The sequence below is a fragment of the Dendrobates tinctorius genome, unplaced genomic scaffold (genome assembly GCF_039654945.1).
Source record: "Dendrobates tinctorius isolate UK_male_01 unplaced genomic scaffold, ASM3965494v1 ptg000084l, whole genome shotgun sequence".
In the NCBI taxonomy this organism is placed as follows: Eukaryota; Metazoa; Chordata; class Amphibia; order Anura; family Dendrobatidae; genus Dendrobates; species Dendrobates tinctorius.
The window spans coordinates 43,499,807-43,520,425 of record NW_027361752.1 but is presented as its reverse complement, the minus strand read 5'-3'; the positions used below and the strand labels follow the sequence as shown (position 1 = coordinate 43,520,425).

The 20,619-nt window shown below is 45.0% G+C and overlaps 1 protein-coding gene across 1 annotated transcript in view; it reads left to right on the top strand.

Annotated features, from left to right (window-relative positions):
• The first annotated feature begins 348 nt into the window (after positions 1–348).
• MAP3K7CL (MAP3K7 C-terminal like) overlaps positions 349–20,619 on the top strand; it is a 75,200-nt gene continuing 54,929 nt past the window's right edge. The window contains exon 1 of the mRNA XM_073584743.1: positions 349–521. The gene's annotated coding sequence lies outside the window, so the exon portion shown is untranslated. The remainder of the gene's footprint in view (positions 522–20,619) is intronic.

Sequence of the window (20,619 nt, the reverse complement as noted above, 5' to 3'; positions counted from 1 at the left end):
TATGTCATACTTGAGTGATTGCCGCCCCAGACCGATCTGCTGAGTGTAGTCACTCTATCTTTGCCAGCTAGCTGGAATAGACGCGGCCGCTGATTGGGTCATGCTGTAAACATTCTTGCCCGGTGAAGTAAGTCTGTTTGTATTTTAGGTTTGCCAGGACTAATGAATTAAAAGCCTTGAACTCCCAGGGATTGTCACTTTTTTTTTTTAAAGACTTGACATAGAGATTTCACCCCCCCCTTAAAGTGTGACAACATACTAAACCAGAAGGAAAGAAGGCGAAGTGGGATAAGGAGAGGGCAGCGTGGAAAAAGGCTGAGGGTCCTTCATGGAAAGTGGCAATTGCAGGTAGCCTAATGCTGCCCTAACAGCTGTCCCTGCCTCTCAAGCCTCCTCAATGTTGCTATGCAGCAAGAGCAGACTTTACTTCCATTGACTTTTTTTCTTCGGAAAGACAAGGACCAGCCAAGGAAGTGGCTGTCCTAGGATTACTGAAGTGCACACCCGGCCGGCTGAGTGAGGTAAGGCAACAGGTGTGGACTCTGGTCCGGAGGGATGGAACATCACTTAATCTGCGCCGCTGGGATATAGATTTTGCAGACGAGCAGATGGCAAAATTGCAGACAGTTGGTTAGTGTTGAATGGCTGGAGCTTGCATGGGTTTATCAGCTCCATGTGATTAGGGTAAATTGACACACGGCAGATCGCTTGCCGAAATGACTGTGACTGTTGTATTTATTTGATAGGGCTTGCAGAAATCCAAGCACCTGCTGCAGAATCAGCCCCATTCCGATGTACGGTACTGAATATTAATTGCACTTTTTGCAACATTAGGCCTCATTCAGGCATAGACTTTTTTTTTTTGCTTTTAAGAAAAATCGGACTGTTTTTCATTAATGCGTTGGATCCACTTTTCATCCATTGTCTGTTTTTGCCATCAGTGTGGTATCCGTTTTTATCTTATGAAAAATAATGTAAAAAATGCTAAGCTTCTCCTACGCATTAGGCTAGGCTCACATTAGGCCTTTTTGCTGCTTTTTTATGCTAATTTTCAGGTGCGTATTACAGTACCAGTAAAGCCTATGCGATTTCAGAAATCTCATGCACACACATTGTTTTTTTGCCATCAGTCTTTTGATGACGCAAGGTAATAACGCAACAGTCCATGATAAGTACGTGTTATATCTACAAAATACTGATCGGAATGAGGCCTTAAAGCCACTCATTTGCAAATGAACAGCGCGTAATCAGAGCTCCGATTACTGCAATTAAAGCAGAAGCTGTTCGGGTTCCCGCTCTCAAAACTCTGCAAACAGATCAAGATCTGTTCCCGGGCACCAACTGGGGAAAAATGGGGAGAAAACAAAACATGTACTAAATAAAATAAAAAATAAAAGATACTAATGCAAATAAACTAAAAAAAAATAAACTAAATAAAATAAAAAAGTTTTCTTCCATAAAATATAATATAAAAAATAAGATTTTCACATTTTTTAAGTTTTCAATCTATTTGATTACATATTTAAAACATAGAAAGAAAATATATGTTAGGGCAGTTTCACACGTCAGTGTCTCCGGTACGTGTAGTGACAGTTTTCTCACGTACCGGAGACACTGACATACGTAGACACATTCTAATGAATGTGTCTATGCAGATGTCAGCGTGTTTTCACGGACTGTGTGTCCGTGTGCAAAACACGCTGACATGTCCATTTTTGTGCAACAGCATGGATCACACGGACCCATACAAGTCAATGGGTCCGTGTAAACATGTACCGCACACGGATGCTGTCCGTGTGCTGTCCGTGTGCGATTCGTGTGCATTTTTAAAAGTCAAAGGGTTAACATTGAAACTAATTTTTCAAATACACGGACAGCACACGGAGAGCACACGGACAGCACACGGATGGTACACACGGACATACGGATAGCACACGGACACACGGACACGGATAGCTCCGGTACTGGTTTTTCCGGTACTGGAATTATCTGGACGTGTGAAACTGCCCTTAGGTATCCACATAACTAATAGCCTAAAGAATTAGTTTCACAAATTTAGTGTGAAATGTGAAAAGTAAAGAAAAAAATAGCAATTTTTTTTAGATTTTGTGTTGAAAAAAAATTATATAAATTGCATTGCAAATTATATGTACCGCTAAATTGTGCCAAAAAGTAGTAGAATAAGGGCTCATTCAGACATCAGTGAGTTTTCTTGAACGCAAAATTTTCATTAGTGTTGTAGGTCAGATTTTCATCAGTGGTTGATCAGTGTGTCCATTTTTACCCTCAAAGGTTTTTCAAGCTTGTCCTACCTGACAAAAATGAAAATCGTCAGCATCAGTCTTTACCCTTTAAGCTACGTTCACACATTTCATCTTTGGTGCAAATTTTTCAATGGAGACTGAAGTTTGGGTTCCCATTGAAAGTTTGTTTATTTTTGGGGATGACTTGTTCTGAAAAAGGCTCGGATATGTGAAAAATCACATAGATTATGGTGGGTATAAGTTGTATCAGTGATTTACGAGACAATTGAATGAGCCCCTACTAGGGATAAGGTGACTTGTGGAAGTTCATTTTCGTCGGGTTCGACCGAACTTTAGTCCAAAGAACTCTACCGGAACTTTACCTAGACTTTAACCAGAACCTGAACCCCATAGAAGTCACTGGCCACCTCTCACAGTCCGTGAAAATCAGACCTCTCTTGGACAATATTCGAGTTCGGTACGATTTTTTTCACAGACCCATAGACTTGCATTACCAGCTTTGATCCAATTCTCGGATCAAAATCGGGCATGTCTCTGATATTTTCCGCAGCACACCAGGGAAAAGCAAAAAATCAGACGCTCACAGCCCCATAGAACATCATTGGTACGAGTGCTACCTGTGAAAACTATGGACGAAAAAAATCGAACATGTGAAACGAGCCCTTAAGGTGAGTTCATGCAAAAGGACAGGACATGTCAACAGAATTCATTGTTTTTAACTGTTTAGAAATTAATTACAAAATTTATGTAAAAACACCCGTAACTGTATGTGTGCCATCAAAACTGAGGAAAACTGAGAAATCTGAAGTCGCTGTAGAGTTTCATAGAAATCTGATTGTGGTTCTGTAGAATGAAAAGGTGGTAAAAAAAAGGCCCAGTTTTATGGCCTTAGGCCGGGGTCACACTTGCAACTGCAATGCGAGAAACTCACGCAAGTCTCTCGCATCAATACCCGGCAGTGCCCGGGACTGGAGCGCTCAGCTGCATAGAAATACATACAGCCACACACTCCGGTCCCGAGTGCCGGCGGCAGTGCCGGGTATTGATGGAAGAGACTTGCTTTGGTTTCTCGCATTGCAGTTGCAAGTGTGACCCCGGCCTAAGGGTCATTTCACACAGTGTTTTTTTAGTTGTTTTTCCTTAGGTTTGTTTTTTTTTTTCCCCTACAGGTGCTATAAACTCACTTCAAACAGTGGGGCAGATTAATCAAATCCAGCGTCGGACTGGAGCACCTTTGGCCCACCAGAGAAAATCATTCTTGGGGCCCACTATGTAGCTACATAGAAATAAATACAAGACCACCAATTGTGCGGTAAAACACGCTACTATACGGGTATAATATAAGGTAGTACATGTCTTAATTATGTAGCAGGAGTTGGGGTAGCCCCCTTATAGAATATAAAGCAGCCCCCTCATATAGTATAATGCTGCCTCCTCATAGAATATAATGCAGTCATCTCATAGAATATAATGTAGCCCCCTCATAGGGTATAATGCTGCCCCCTCATAGGGTATAATGCTGCCAACTCATGGGGTATCATGCTGCCCCCCTCCTAGGGTATAATGCTGCCCCCCTCATAAGGTATAATGCACCCTCTCATAGGGTATCATGCTGCCCCCCTCCTAGGGTATAATGCTGCCCCCCTCATAAGGTATAATGCACCCCCTCATAGGGTAAAATGCTTCCCCCCTCATAGGGTATAATGCTGCCCCCTCATAGGGTACAATGCTGCCCCCTCATAGGATATAATGCTGCCCCCTCATAGGGTATAATGCTGCCCCCTCATAGGGTATAATGCTGCCCCCTCATAGGGTATAATGCTGCCTCCTCATAGGGTATAATGCTGCCCCCTCATAGGGTACAATGCTGCCTCCTCATAGGGTATAATGCTGCCCCCTCATAGGGTAAAATGCTTCCCCCCTCATAGGGTATAATGCTGCCCCCTTATAGGGTACAATGCTGCCTCCTCATAGGGCATAATGCTGCCCCCTCATAGGGTATAATGCTGCCTCCTCATAGGGTATAATGCTGCCTCCTCATAGGGTATAATGCTTCCCCCCCCTCATAGGGTATAACACTGCCCCCTCATAGGGTATAATGCTGCCTCCTCATAGGGTATAATGCACCCCCTCATAGGGTATAATGCTGGCCCCTCATATGGTATAATGCTGCCTCCTCATAGGGTATAATGCTGCCCCCTCATAGGGTATAATGCTGCCCCCCTCATAAGGTATAATGCACCCCCTCATAGGGTATCATGCTGCCCCCTCATAGGGTATAATGCTGCCCCCCTCATAAGGTATAATGCACCCCCCTCATAGGGTAAAATGCTGCCCCCCTCATAGGGTATAATGCTGCCTCCTCATAAGGTATAATGCACCCCCTCATAAGGTATAATGCACCCCCCTCATAGGGTATAACACTGCCCCCTCATAGGGTATAACGCTGCCTCCTCATAGGGTATAATGCTGCCCCTCATAGGGTATAATGCTGCCTCCTCATAGGGTATAATGCTGCCTCCTCATAGGGTATAATGCTGCCCCCTCATAGGGTATAATGCTGGCCCCTCATAGGGTATAATGCTGCCCCCTCATAGGGTATAATGCACCCCCCTCATAGGGTATAATGCTGCCTCCTCATAGGGTATAATGCTGCCCCTCATAGGGTATAATGCTGCCCCCTCATAGGGTATAATGCTGCCTCCTCATAGGGTATAATGCTGCCCCCTCATAGGGTATAATGCTGCCTCCTCATAGGGTATAATGCTGCCCCCTCATAGGGTATAATGCTGCCTCCTCATAGGGTATAATGCTGCCTCCTCATAGGGTATAATGCTGCCTCCTCATTGGGTAAAATGCTGCCCCCTCATAGGGTATAATGCCCCCCCTCATAGGGTATAATGCTGCCTCCTCATAGGGTATAATGCTGCCTCCTCATAAGGTATAATGCTGCCCCCCTCATAGGGTATTATGCTGCCCCCTCATAGGGTATAATGCTGCCTCCTCATTGGGTAAAATGCTGCCCCCTCATAGGGTATAATGCTGCCCCCCTCATAGGGTATAATGCTGCCCCCTCATAGGGTATAATGCTGCCCCCTCATAGGGTATAATGCTGCCCCCCTCATAGGGTATAATGCACCCCCTCATAGGGTATAATGCTGCCCCCTCATAGGGTATAACGCTGCCCCCTCATAGGGTATAATGCTGCCCCCCTCATAGCGTATAATCCTGCCTCCTCATAGGGTATAATGCTGCCCCCCTCATAGGGTATTATGCTGCCTCCTCATAGGGTATAATGCTGCCTCCTCATAGGGTATAACACTGCCCCCTCATAGGGTATAATGCTGCCCCCCTCATAGGGTATAACGCTGCCCTCTCATAGAATATAATGCTGCCCCCTCATAGGGTATAATGCTGCCCCCTCATAGGGTAAAATGCTTCCCCCCTCGTAGGGTATAATGCTGCCCCCCTCATAGGGTATAATGCTGGCCCCTCATAGGGTATAATGCACCCCCCTCATAGGGTATAATGCACCCCCTCATAGGGTATAATGCTGGCCCCTCATAGGGTGTAATGCTGCCCCCCTCATAGGGTATAATGCTGCCCCCTCATACGGTATAATGCACCCCCCTCATAGGGTATAATGCACCCCCTCATAGGGTATAATGCACCCCCCTCATAGGGTATAATGCACCCCCTCATAGGGTATAATACACCCCCTCATAGGGTATAATGCTGGCCCCTCATAGGGTGTAATGCTGCCCCCCCTCATAGTGTATAATGCTGCCCCCTAATAGGGTATAATGCGCCCCCCCCTCATAGTGTATAATGCTGCCTCCTCATAAGGTATAATGCACCCCCTCATAGGGTATAATGCTGCCCCCTCATAGGGTATAATGCTGCCCCCCTCATAGGGTATAATGCTGCCCCCTCATAGGGTATAATGCACCCCCTCATAGGGTATAATGCTGCCCCCTCATAGGGTATAATGCTCCCTTCTCATAGGGTATAATGCACCCCCTCATAGGGTATAATGCTGCCCCCTCATAGGGTATAATGCACCCCCTCATAGGGTATAATGCTGCCTCCTCATAGGGTATAATGCTGCCTCCTCATAGGGTATAATGCACCCCCCTCATAGGGTATAATGCACCCCCTCATAGTGTATAATGCTGCCTCCTCATAGGGTATAATGCACCCCCTCATAGGGTATAATGCTGCCCCCTCATAGGGTATAATGCACTCCCCTCATAGGGTATAACACTGCCCCCTCATAGGGTATAATGCTGCCCCCTCATAGGGTATAATGCTGCCTCCTCATAGGGTATAATGCACCCCCCTCATAGGGTATAATGCTGCACCCTCATAGGGTATAATGCTGCCCCCCTCATAGGGAATAATGCTGCCTCCTCATAGGGTATAATGCACCCCCTCATAGGGTATAATGCTGCCCCCTCATAGTGTATAATGCTGCCTCCTCATAGGGTATAATGCACCCCCCTCATAGGGTATAATGCACCCCCTCATAGGGTATAATGCTGCCTCCTCATAAGGTATAATGTTGCCTCCTCATAGGGTATAATGCTGCCCCCTCATAGGGTATAATGCACCCCCCTCATAGTGTATAATGCTGCCTCCTCATAGGGTATAATGTTGCCTCCTCATAGGGTATAATGCTGCCCCCTCATAGGGTATAATGCACCCCCCCTCATAGCGTATAATGCTGCCTCCTCATAGGGTATAATGCTGCTCCTCATAGGGTATAATGCTGCCCCCTCATAGGGTATAATGCACACCCCTCATAGGGTATAATTCACCCCCCTCATAGTGTATAATGCTGCCTCCTCATAGGGTATAATGCACCCCCTCATAGGGTATAATGCTGCCTCCTCATAGGGTATAATGCTGCCTCCTCATAAGGTATAATGCTGCCCCCCTCATAGGGTATAATGCTGCCTCCTCATAGGGTATAATGCTGCCCCCCTCATAGGGTATAATGCTGCCCCCCTCATAAGGTATAATGCACCCCCTCATAAGGTATAATGCACCCCTCATAGGGTATAATGCTTCCTCCTCATAGGGTATAATGCTGCCTCCTCATAGGGTATAATGCACCCCCCTCATAGGGTATAATACACCTCCTCATAGGGTATAATGCTGCCCCCTCATAGGGTATAATGCTGCCTCCTCATAGGGTATAATGCTGGCCCCTCATAGGGTATAATACACCTCCTCATAGGGTATAATGCTGCCCCCTCATAGGGTATAATGCTGCCTCCTCATAGGGTACAATGCTGCCCCCTCATAGGGTATAATGCTGCCCCCCTCATAGGGTATAATGCTGCCCACCTCATAGGGTATAATGCTGTCCCCTCATAGGGTATAATGCTGCCCCCCTCATAGGGTATAATGCTGCCCCCTCATAGGGTATAATGCTGCCCCCCTCATAGGGTATAATGCACCCCCCCTCATAGGGTACAATGCTGCCTCCTCATAGGGTATAATGCTGCCCCCTCATAGGGTATAATGCACACCCCTCATAGGGTACAATGCTGCCCCCTCATAGGGTATAATGCTGCCCCCTCATAGGGTACAATGCTGCCTCCTCATAGGGTATAATGCTGCCCCCTCATAGGGTATAATGCACCCCCCTCATAGGGTACAATGCTGCCCCCTCATAGGGTACAATGCTGCCTCCTCATAGGGTATAATGCTGCCCCCTCATAGGGTATAATGCTGCCTTCCTCATAGGGTATAATGCTGCCTCCTCATAGGGTATAATGCACCTCCTCACAGGGTATAATGCTGCCCCCTCATAGGGTATAATGCACCTCCTCATAGGGTATAATGCTGCCTTCCTCATAGGGTATAATGCTGCCTCCTCATAGGGTATAATGCTGCCTCCTCATAGGGTATAATGCACCTCCTCACAGGGTATAATGCTGCCTCCTCATAGGGTATAATGCTGCCTCCTCATAGGGTATAATGCTGCCTCCTCATAGGGTATAATGCTGCCCCCTCATAGTGTATAATGCTGCCCTCCTCACAGGGTATAATACTGCCCCCTCATAGGGTATAATGCTGCCCTCCTCACAGGGTATAATGCTGCCTCCTCATAGGGTATAATGCTGCCCCCTCATAGTGTATAATGCTGCCCTCCTCACAGGGTATAATGCTGCCTCCTCATAGGGTATAATGCTGCCTCCTCATAGGGTATAATGCTGCCTCCTCATAGGGTATAATGCTGCCCTCCTCATAGGGTATAATGCACCCCCCTCATAGGGTATAATGCACCCCCTCATAGTGTATAATGCTGCCTCCTCATAGGGTATAATGCACCCCCTCATAGGGTATAATGCTGCCCCCTCATAGGGTATAATGCACTCCCCTCATAGGGTATAACACTGCCCCCTCATAGGGTATAATGCTGCCCCCTCATAGGGTATAATGCTGCCTCCTCATAGGGTATAATGCACCCCCCTCATAGGGTATAATGCTGCACCCTCATAGGGTATAATGCTGCCCCCCTCATAGGGAATAATGCTGCCTCCTCATAGGGTATAATGCACCCCCTCATAGGGTATAATGCTGCCCCCCTCATAGTGTATAATGCTGCCTCCTCATAGAGTATAATGCACCCCCCTCATAGGGTATAATGCACCCCCTCATAGGGTATAATGCTGCCTCCTCAAAAGGTATAATGTTGCCTCCTCATAGGGTATAATGCTGCCCCCTCATAGGGTATAATGCACCCCCCTCATAGTGTATAATGCTGCCTCCTCATAGGGTATAATGTTGCCTCCTCATAGGGTATAATGCTGCCCCCTCATAGGGTATAATGCACCCCCCCTCATAGCGTATAATGCTGCCTCCTCATAGGGTATAATGCTGCCTCCTCATAGGGTATAATGCTGCCCCCTCATAGGGTATAATGCACACCCCTCATAGGGTATAATTCACCCCCCTCATAGTGTATAATGCTGCCTCCTCATAGGGTATAATGCACCCCCTCATAGGGTATAATGCTGCCTCCTCATAGGGTATAATGCTGCCTCCTCATAAGGTATAATGCTGCCCCCCTCATAGGGTATAATGCTGCCTCCTCATAGGGTATAATGCTGCCCCCCTCATAGGGTATAATGCTGCCCCCCTCATAAGGTATAATGCACCCCCTCATAAGGTATAATGCACCCCTCATAGGGTATAATGCTTCCTCCTCATAGGGTATAATGCTGCATCCTCATAGGGTATAATGCACCCCCCTCATAGGGTATAATACACCTCCTCATAGGGTATAATGCTGCCCCCTCATAGGGTATAATGCACCCCCTCATAGGGTATAATGCTGGCCCCTCATAGGGTATAATACACCTCCTCATAGGGTATAATGCTGCCCCCTCATAGGGTATAATGCTGCCTCCTCATAGGGTACAATGCTGCCCCCTCATAGGGTATAATGCTGCCCCCCTCATAGGGTATAATGCTGCCCACCTCATAGGGTATAATGCTGTCCCCTCATAGGGTATAATGCTGTCCCCTCATAGGGTATAATGCTGCCCCCCTCATAGGGTATAATGCTGCCCCCTCATAGGGTATAATGCTGCCCCCTCATAGGGTATAATGCTGCCCCCCTCATAGGGTATAATGCACCCCCCCTCATAGGGTACAATGCTGCCTCCTCATAGGGTATAATGCTGCCCCCTCATAGGGTATAATGCACACCCCTCATAGGGTACAATGCTGCCCCCTCATAGGGTATAATGCTGCCCCCTCATAGGGTACAATGCTGCCTCCTCATAGGGTATAATGCTGCCCCCTCATAGGGTATAATGCACCCCCCTCATAGGGTACAATGCTGCCCCCTCATAGGGTACAATGCTGCCTCCTCATAGGGTATAATGCTGCCCCCTCATAGGGTATAATGCTGCCTTCCTCATAGGGTATAATGCTGCCTCCTCATAGGGTATAATGCACCTCCTCACAGGGTATAATGCTGCCCCATCATAGGGTATAATGCACCTCCTCATAGGGTATAATGCTGCCTTCCTCATAGGGTATAATGCTGCCTCCTCATAGGGTATAATGCACCTCCTCACAGGGTATAATGCTGCCTCCTCATAGGGTATAATGCTGCCTCCTCATAGGGTATAATGCTGCCCCCTCATAGTGTATAATGCTGCCCTCCTCACAGGGTATAATACTGCCCCCTCATAGCGTATAATGCTGCCCTCCTCATAGGGTATAATGCTGCCTCCTCATAGTGTATAATGCTGCCTCCTCATAGGGTATAATGCTGCCTCCTCATAGGGTATAATGCTGCCCCCTCATAGTGTATAATGCTGCCCTCCTCACAGGGTATAATACTGCCCCCTCATAGGGTATAATGCTGCCCTCCTCATAGGGTATAATGCTGCCTCCTCATAGTGTATAATGCTGCCTCCTCATAGGGTATAATGCTGCCTCCTCATAGGGTATAATACTGCCCCCTCATAGGGTATAATGCTGCCCTCCTCACAGGGTATAATGCTGCCTCCTCATAGGGTATAATGCTGCCCCCTCATAGTGTATAATGCTGCCCCCTCATAGGGTATAATGCTGCCCTCCTCACAGGGTATAATGCTGCCTCCTCATAGTGTATAATGCTGCCTCCTCATAGGGTATAATGCTGCCTCCTCATAGGGTATAATGCTGCCTCCTCATAGGGTATAATGCTGCCTCCTCATAGGGTATAATGCTGCCCTCCTCACAGGGTATAATGCTGCCCCCTCATAGGGTATAATGCTGCCTCCTCATAGGGTATAATGCTGCCTCCTCATAGGGTATAATGCTGCCCCCTCATAGTGTATAATGCTGCCCCCTCATAGGGTATAATACTGCCTCCTCATAGGGTATAATGCTGCACCCTCATAGTGTATAATGCTGCCCTCCTCACAGGGTATAATGCTGCCTCCTCATAGGGTATAATGCTGCCTCCTCATAGGGTATAATGCTGCCCTCCTCACAGGGTATAATGCTGCCTCCTCATAGGGTATAATGCTGCCTCCTCATAGTGTATAATGCTGCCCCCCTCATAGGGTATAATGCTGCCCTCCTCACAGGGTATAATGCTGCCTCCTCATAGGGTATAATGCTGCCCCCTCATAGGGTATAATGCTGCCCTCGTCACAGGGTATAATACTGCCCCCTCATAGGGTATAATGCTGCCTCCTCATAGGGTATAATGCTGCCCCCTCATAGTGTATAATGCTGCCCCCCTCATAGGGTATAATGCTGCCCTCCTCACAGGGTATAATACTGCCCCCTCACAGGGTATAATGCTGCCTCCTCATAGGGTATAATGCTGCCCCCTCATAGTGTATAATGCTGCCCTCCTCACAGGGTATAATACTGCCCCCTCATAGGGTACAATGCTGCCTCCTCATAGGGTATAATGCTGCCCCCCTCATAGGGTATAATGCTGCCCCCTCATAGGGTATAATGCTGCCCCCCTCATAGGGTATAATGCACCCCCTCATAGGGTATAATGCTGCCCCCTCATAGGGTATAACTAGATAGATAGATAGATAGATAGATAATGGATAAATAGATAGATATATAGATAGAGATAGATAGAAAGATAGGTTCACACAGGCCAGTTTGATGCAGTTTTGATGGATAATTTATGCATCTGTCTATTGCGTGGATCCAATTTTCAGTGTTTTTTTTTTACAGTGTTTATTTGATATTGGTCCGCCAAACAGACCAAAGTAGGACATAGATATATATCCAACTATCCATAGATAGATAGATAATAGATAATAGATAGATAATAGATAGATAGATAATCGAAAGATGATCGATAATAGAGAGATGGATAGATATGAGGTAGATAGATAATAGTAGATAGATAGATAGATAGATAGATAGATAGATAGATAGTCGGACATGTAAATAGCCCCACAGAATACAATGTATATAAGTTGCTCATAACAACCAATCAGAGCTCAGCTTTTTTTTTTGCAAACAGCAATTGTAAAATGAAAGCTGAGCTGTAATTGGTTGCTATGGCCAACAAAGACTTGATTTCTTTTAGACAGCTTTGATAAATGTGCCTCCCCCGGTGTGTCAGTATATTGTCTGTGAAACTCACTGACAGAGCATATAATATGAAAAACTGACTTGTGAACCAGCCCTAAAACTGATCAGGTGCCTTTTAGAGATGAGCGAACCTGGACTCTGAAGTTCATGGTTCATACCGGACACCCAGCGTCCGGTGCTAAACTCCGAAGACAGACCTCCCCCCGGAAGTCCGATTCGGGAGCCAAGAGAGGAGGGAGAGATTTTCCAGCAGAAGAGTTTGGATCCTTATTGATTTAAGTGGGGTTCAGATTTGGGTACCTGAACTGAACATTGGACTAAAATTCAGTCAGGTACCAGAACCCAAACTTCCATGGGTCCACTCATCCTTATAGGGGCGGCACGGTGGCTCGGTTCCCACCAAGGACAACATCTGCAAGGAGTTTGTATGTTCTCCCCGTGTTTGTGTGAGTTTCCTCCGGGTTCTCTGGTTTCCTCCCACATTCCAAAGACATACTGATAGGAAATTTAGATTGTGAGCCCCAAGATTATTATTATCCCTAGTCACTTTCGGTCAGAAGTAAGGTAGCCTTCAGGCCGTGCTACTACTCAGTGACTTTACCCTCTTGCTGTTACAGGGGTCCTAAGTAGCGCCCCTGTGTATTACTATGTCTAATTGACCTTAGGACACACTGGGTTATGTAGGCAGTCCCGTTAATGCTGGGGCTTATCCACAATCTTCTGTAGAACCTCTCCCGTAGACATCACGAAAGACATCGTTAGATATCACGTTGCACTTGATGGAACAGGTTCATTTTATTAAGAAGCGAGCGTAATTAAACCCGAGGGCCGGGAATTCACCAGCCAGACAGGAAATAAATTGGGTAATATTTCTTATCCCTCCACTTCTAGAATAATAGATGAAGCGTCACAAGTGGTTTAAACCCATCTTGTTACGGATAGAGGTCACAAATAAATTACTTCAAGAAAATGAGGCGAAAGCGAAGTCAGGGGGATGGGATCGGTGTCCTTAATGGCCATTGAGATTTTTATTTAGGAGTAGACCAATGAAGGCGACGTCAGAGACCCCCATTCATCATTGCTGTTTCTCCAGATTTCTGGAGTCATTTGCTCCTTTTTTTTTAAGAGGTTTTAGTATTTGCACCTTCTTTTCTAAACGAATTGTGACACTTTTTATGTTTTAGACAGACGAAGGAAATGCGATTTTTACCATTTTTCACATTATTGTATTTTTTTTTTTGCACATTTCACTCCATTTCCTACTCGGAGTAAGGTTTCTAGGGGCAGGGGGGGGTCAATTTGGCACATTTTTCGGCAAGCTCGGACAACATTTTAATGGGTTTATGACTATTGGCTCGGAAAAGTTACAAAAGCCGAATAAACACGACATTAAAGAAAAAATTTTTGCTCCAAATTCATGAACCCTGTGCACCGGTTTGAAAAATTTGTGCTAAAAGTTGCATTTTATACCACAAAACAAAAACAAAACAAAAAGAAACGTGACTTCAATAAACTGCAAATGACGAACACGGATCAAAGTGCAATCATATGTATAAAGGTATAATGTGTCAACCAAACTTACGTAGATTTTTTTTTTTTATTTGAATCGTGAAAAAAATATTCCAGTTTGTAAAAAATTTAAAAAAAAAAGTTGTGCCGCCATTTTTCGAGATCCATGGCATTTTTTAGTTTTCAGTTGACGGATCTTTGCGAGGGATTTTTTTTTTTGGATCATGAGCTGACGGTATTTTATTGCCACCAAACTCAGCTACATATGATGTTTTTTTATTGCATTTTTTTACATAGCGGTGGAAACTAAAAAAAAAATAAAAAAAACTATATTCCAGCGCTTTAATTTTATTTCTCTTTACGGCGTTTGTCTTGTGATTAAACTAATTTTACATTTTGATAGACCGGATTTTTATAGCCGTGATGATGTCAGCGATGCTCATTATTATTTATTTATCTTTAGTGCGAGAAAAAAAAAAGGAGGATCATTCAAATGTTTAGATTTAAAAAAAAATAAAAAAATTTTAACTTTATTTTTAAGTCTTTTTTTGGGTTTTGAACATGCAATCGTCTGATTGCTGGCAGTATATACTGCAGTAACACAGTATTGCAGTGCATAGTGGAAATCATAGTCTCTTGGGCTGAATCAGACTCTACTGTATTTATATAAAATCATTATTGTGCATCCTCCAACATGTGCAAAGGTCATTATAAAGGAGAGGAGGAGGTGAGCTGTGACATCACTTACTGTGAATGGTGGATCCTGTGTTATCTACTATATATTTAGAGGTGTTATCAGTCATTGTACAGGAGGAGGAGGAGGTGAGCTGTGACATCACCTATTGTAAATGGTGGATCCTGTGTTATCTACTGTATAGAGGTGTTATCAATCATTATACAAGAGGAGGAGGTGAGCTGTGACATCACCTATTGTGAATGGTGGATCCTGTGTTATCTACTATATATAAAGGTGTTACCAGTCATTGTACAGGAGGAGGAGGTGAGCTGTGACTTCTATTGTGAATGGTGGATCCTGTGTTATCTACTATATATAGAGGTGTTGTTGTACAGGAGGAGGTGAGCTGTGACATCACCTATTGTGAATTGTGGATCCTGTGTTATCTACTGTATATAGAGGTGTTACCAGTCATTCTGCAGGAGGAGGAGGTGAGCTGAGAAATCACCTATTGTGAATGGTGGATCCTGTGTTATCTACTGTATATAGAGGTGCTATCAGTCATTGTACAGGAGAAGGAGGAGGTGAGCTGTGACATCACCTATTGTGAATGGTGGATCCTGTATTATCTACTATATATAGGGGTGTTATTAGTTATTGTACAGAAGGAGGAGATGAGCTGTGACATCTATTGTGAATGGTGGATCCTGTGTTATCTACTGTATATAGAAGTGTTATCAGTCATTGTACAGGAGGAGGAGGTGAGCTGTGACATCGCTGATTGTGAATGGTGGATCCAGTGTTTTCTACTATTTATAGAGGTATCAGTTATTGTACGAGGAGGTGGAGGTGAGCTGTGACATCACCTATTGTGAATGGTGGATCTTGTGTTATCTAGTATATATAGAGGTGTTATTGTACAGAAGAAGGAGGAGGTGAGCTGTGACATCACCTATTGTAATGGTGGATCCTGTGTTATCTACTGTATATAGAATTGCTGTCAGTCATTGTACAGGAGGAGGAGGTGAGCTGTGACATCGCCTATTGTGACTGGTGGATCCTGTGATATCTGTCATATACAAAGGAGTTATCAGTCATTATAATCCTTTTTGTGATGACTTTAACACTTCTGTATAGGAAGTGTTAGTATAGTATACAGCCTAGAGGCCACTGAGAAACAAGCAACCTAATTGACACAACAGAAAACTTTCTGTTGACACATTCCTATAAGCTAAGTCTAAAGGTACTGTCACACTTAGCAATGTACCAGCGATCCCGACCAGGGATATGACGCGGTCAGGATCGCTGGTGCATCGCTAAGTGGTCGCTAGTGAGCTGCCACACAGGCAGATCTCACCAGCGACATCGCTGGGGACGGGGGTCGCTACTTACCTGTCAGACGCGGCGATCCTGCGTCCTCCCGCCCGGCTCCACGCGTCGCTCGTCTCCACAGCAGGAAGCGCCGCAGGAAGCAGACAACGAGAAACAGTCCTGGACGTTCTCGCGTGATCAGCGATAACCAGCAGGGGAGCCGGTCGGAGGTAAGTATCAGACACAGAGATATCGCTAGCAATATCGCTATAACGTCACAAGTTATAGCGATATTGCTAGCGATATCGCTTAGTGTGACAGCACCTTAAGTCTAAGGTCTACTTCACAGATGCGTATAAAAACATGTCTGTGTGGGACGTTCCGTGTTGACCATCTATGTGCTTTTTTTCTCAATATACATGTTTACGTTTTTCAATCCGTGTCCTATCCGTGTGTACGTGTGCATAATCTGTGCGCCGACTGTGTGACACACACCGGAATATAATGCATTCATGAAATTACTGATTTTTAAGTGTTAAAGATGTGCAAAGATAATATGTAGATAGATATTAGATAGATAATAGATATATAGTTAGATAGCTTCTATTGCTTTCTATTAAGCCACATAAATAAATAATTAAATGAAAAAAATCAACTGGGGTCCCTTCTATTTTTTGAAAACAGCAAAGGTAAAGCAGACAGCTGCAGGCTGATATTATCAGGGTGGGAAGGTCCATGGATATTGGGTCCTTCCAAGCCCCAAAATTACCAGCCAGCAGCCACTCCAAAAGTGGAGCATGACATGAGATGCTCCAAATCTGGCTCTTCGCGGTCTCTTCCCGAATGCCCTGGAGCGGTGGCAGTCAGGGTAACAGATTTTGGGGTTGACATCAAGTGCTCGTGTTAATTTGGAGAGGTGTATATAAGACACCCCCATTAGTAATCTAGTAATTAGAAAAAAACACACACACAATTTTTCCAATTTTTGTTTTGCCAATTTTGCAAATTCAGCGCGCCGATCTGGATTTTGTAAGGATGCCATTTGTGAGTAGCTAATATCCGCCGAAGGGATGTTCGACTGATGCCAGATCGGCTCCCTGAATTTGCAGAATGGGCAAAACAAAAATTGGAACAGGACCCTCAGTTTACACGGAACATTATGTTCAGTGATGAGGCAGACTTTTTTGGGTGGGCCATTTATATGAATACACCTAAATAAAATGGGAATGGTGACAGTTTTCTTGCGTAGGGTGTCTTGCATTGAAATCTGCTGCAATGACCCGGGTACTGCGTCCACCAGACATCAACACAATTTCTATCCGCTCCTCACGTGTTACCCTCTGCGACATGTCAATGGCTGTAAACAAAGAGAAACTTGTAAATAACTCATGAAAAAATAAAGTTACGTTAAAAAAGCACACCATTGTGTTTCTTGTGATATTCTCAATAAGTTTGATGTGTCACATGACCCTCTTCCCATTGGAAAAAATAAAGTTGGATCCAAAACGGCTGACTTCAAAATGGCCGCCATGGTCACTGTTGTATCCCACGAATGGGAACAACCTTTAATGTATATTTCTCTGTGTTTAGTTTTTTCCCCCAATCAGCAAAATTCCCTGTTGTTGCTAGGTAGAATTAGACTGTGTGAAGACTGTCCCTATGTCCCTCCTGTAGTTGGGCTCTGTATTAGGTTGCTCCTTCCTTCTTTAGTTTAGCCTAGAGCAGCCATTACTCAAGATGCATATCTACTCTGCTGTACAGATTACTCCTTTTTACCTACTGTTCTTTGTAAACTAATACAAGATTTTGGAAGAAAACAGCATCGTTTCTCCTGGCCTTTCTACAGTGGCATTGCCGGTGGAGTTAAAACTATCTGTGGACGCCTGGTGGTGTGAGTACAAGTTATACAATTTTCTAAGAAGCTTATAGTTAGAACGCTTGGGACTTGCAGTCATCAGGAAGAGTCAGAATAGTCACCATCCATCTTGAAAAGTTTCCCCCTCCCATATACTAATGTGCCACAAACAGGGAGTTGATATCACCAACCATTCCCATTTTATTTAGGTGTATCCATATACACTCACTGGCCACTTTATTAGGTACACCTGTCCAACTGTGTGTTAAGACTTAATTTCTAATCAGCCAATCACATGGCGGCAACTCAGTGCATTTAGGCATGTAGACATGGTCAAGACAATCTCCTGCAGTTCAAACCGAGCATCAGTATGGGGAAGAAAGGTGATTTGAGTGCCTTTGAACGTGGCATGATTGTTGGTGCCAGAAGGGCTGGTCTGAGAATTTCAGAAACTGCTGATCTACTGGGATTTTCACGCACAACCATCTCTAGGGTTTACAGAGAATGGTCCGAAAAAGAAAAAAAATCCAGTGAGCGGCAGTTCTGTGGCCGGAAATGCCATGTTGATGCCAGAGGTCAGAGGAGAATGGGCAGACTGGTTCGAGCTGATAGAAAGGCAACAGTGACTCAAATTGCCACCCGTTACAACCAAGGTAGGCAGAAGAGCATCTCTGAACGCACAGTGCGTCGAACTTTGAGGCAGATGGGCTACAGCAGCAGAAGACCACACTGGGTACCACTCCTCTCAGCTAAGAACAGGAAACTGAGGCTAAAATTTGCACAAGCTCATCGAAATTGGACAGTAGAAGATTGGAAAAACGTTGCCTGGTCTGATGAGTCTCGATTTCTGCTGCGACATTCGGATGGTAGGGTCAGAATTTGGCGTAAACAACATGAAAGCATGGATCCATCCTGCCTTGTATCAACGGTTCAGGCTGGTGGTGGTGGTGTCATGGTGTGGGGAATTTTTTCTGGGCACTCTTTGGGCCCCTTGGTACCAATTGAGCATCGTTGCAACGCCACAGCCTACCTGAGTATTGTTGCTGACCATGTCCATCCCTTTATGACCACAATGTACCCAACATCTGATGGCTACTTTCAGCAGGATAATGCGCCATGTCATAAAGCTCGAATCATCTCAGATTGGTTTCTTGAACATGACAATGAGTTTACTGTACTCAAATGGCCTCCTCAGTCACCAGATCTCAATCCAATAGAGCATCTTTGGGATGTGGTGGAACGGGAGATTCGCATCAGGGATGTGCAGCCGACAAATCTGCGCCAACTGTGTGATGCCATCATGTCAATATGGTCCAAAATCTCTGAGGAATGCTTCCAGCACCTTGTTGAATCTCTGCCACGAAGAATTGAGGCAGTTCTGAAGGCAAAAGGGGGTCCAACCCCTTACTAGCATGGTGTACCTAATAAAGTGGCCAGTGAGTGTACATGGCCCATCCTGTAAAGTAATATTAGTTATGTGTACAACATGATAGCACTATTTACGAATACTGTGTAGTGAGAATAGTTATATGTATGGTTTAAGAGTATCATTTACAGTATTTGATCTCTATGGCAATATTAGTCCTGTGAACAGTTTGACAGCATCATTTATGAGTACTGTATGGTGACATTAGTTATATGTCCATTATGACAAAACTATTTATAAATACTGTATGGGGACATTAGTTATATGTCCATTATGACAAAACTATTTATAAATACTGTATGGGGACATTAGCTATGAGTACATTATGGCAGCATTATCGATAAGTGCGGAATAGTGACATTAGTTGTGTACCTTATGACAGCACTATTCTTAAATACTATATAGTGATATTAGTTATGCATACAATATGATGGCATCATTTATCAGTACTGTATAGTGACATTAGTTATGAGTACATTTTGACAGCATTATTGAAAAGTGTGGACATTAGTTGTGTGTCTAATATAATAACCTTACTTTGAAGTACTGCGTAGTGACATTAGTTGTGTACATTAGTGCAGCACTATTCTTAAGTACTATGCAGTGATAAGAGTTATGTATGTGTGGCGCCCCTGAGGCTCAGTCGCCACAGAGGTACTGCACCTTCTTCTAAGGTGTACTGCCTCACTGCCTAGGTAAGTTGGGAACTCCTTTCCACACTCCAACACCTGCATCCCACACACAGGATAGTTCAGTAGGTCCACCTAGCAGCTTCAGGCTGGGGGTAACAGAGCACCCTTCGTGGAACCCTGCTTCGTAACACGAGATGTGCTGGGAGGTGGGTGGAGTTAGTATAAAAGAGAGGGAAAGCTGAGAATTGTAAGTGAGTCTGACAGAAGGTCAGTCTGGGGTGAGTCCCAGAGAAGTTCAGTTCTGAAGTTAGTTTTGAGTTCAGTTTGAGTTTAGTTTAGAAAGAGTGCTGCAGCTGCCTCAGTGATCTGAGCCAGCTGGCACGGCAAAGAAAAAGAGAAGGAGAAAGACGTAGACCTGCAACCTAAGCTTCCATAAGAGAGAGAAGGAACAGCGCGGAACGAAGGAGTAGGAGAACAGAGAGGAGTTGTGGGTTGGAAGAGGAACCCTGCTTATAGGTTCTCAGCGCAAGGCCGGGGCCCGGTCCCCGAGGTTGTATGGACACTTATGGTTCTGCAGCAGACATCAGTGGAGTAGTTGGCTGTAAATGCACTACTCCCATTCAAGACTTGGGACACAACAGCAACCGATTCGCGAGCCAGGACTCTGAGAGGAGTCCCCGATAGAGGCTACAGCTGTCTGTCATACAAGTGAGGTTCTAGGAACATCTGACAGGAGGAATTCCAGAGAACTATGGTACTGGAGTTCTTCACACTAAAGGCGCAATAGAGGAGTCGTTCAGGAAAGGCACATGTTGGCGGAATGTTGGAGTGGAGAACCCTGACTTGCCCGGGAGGTTGATTGAGTCTCT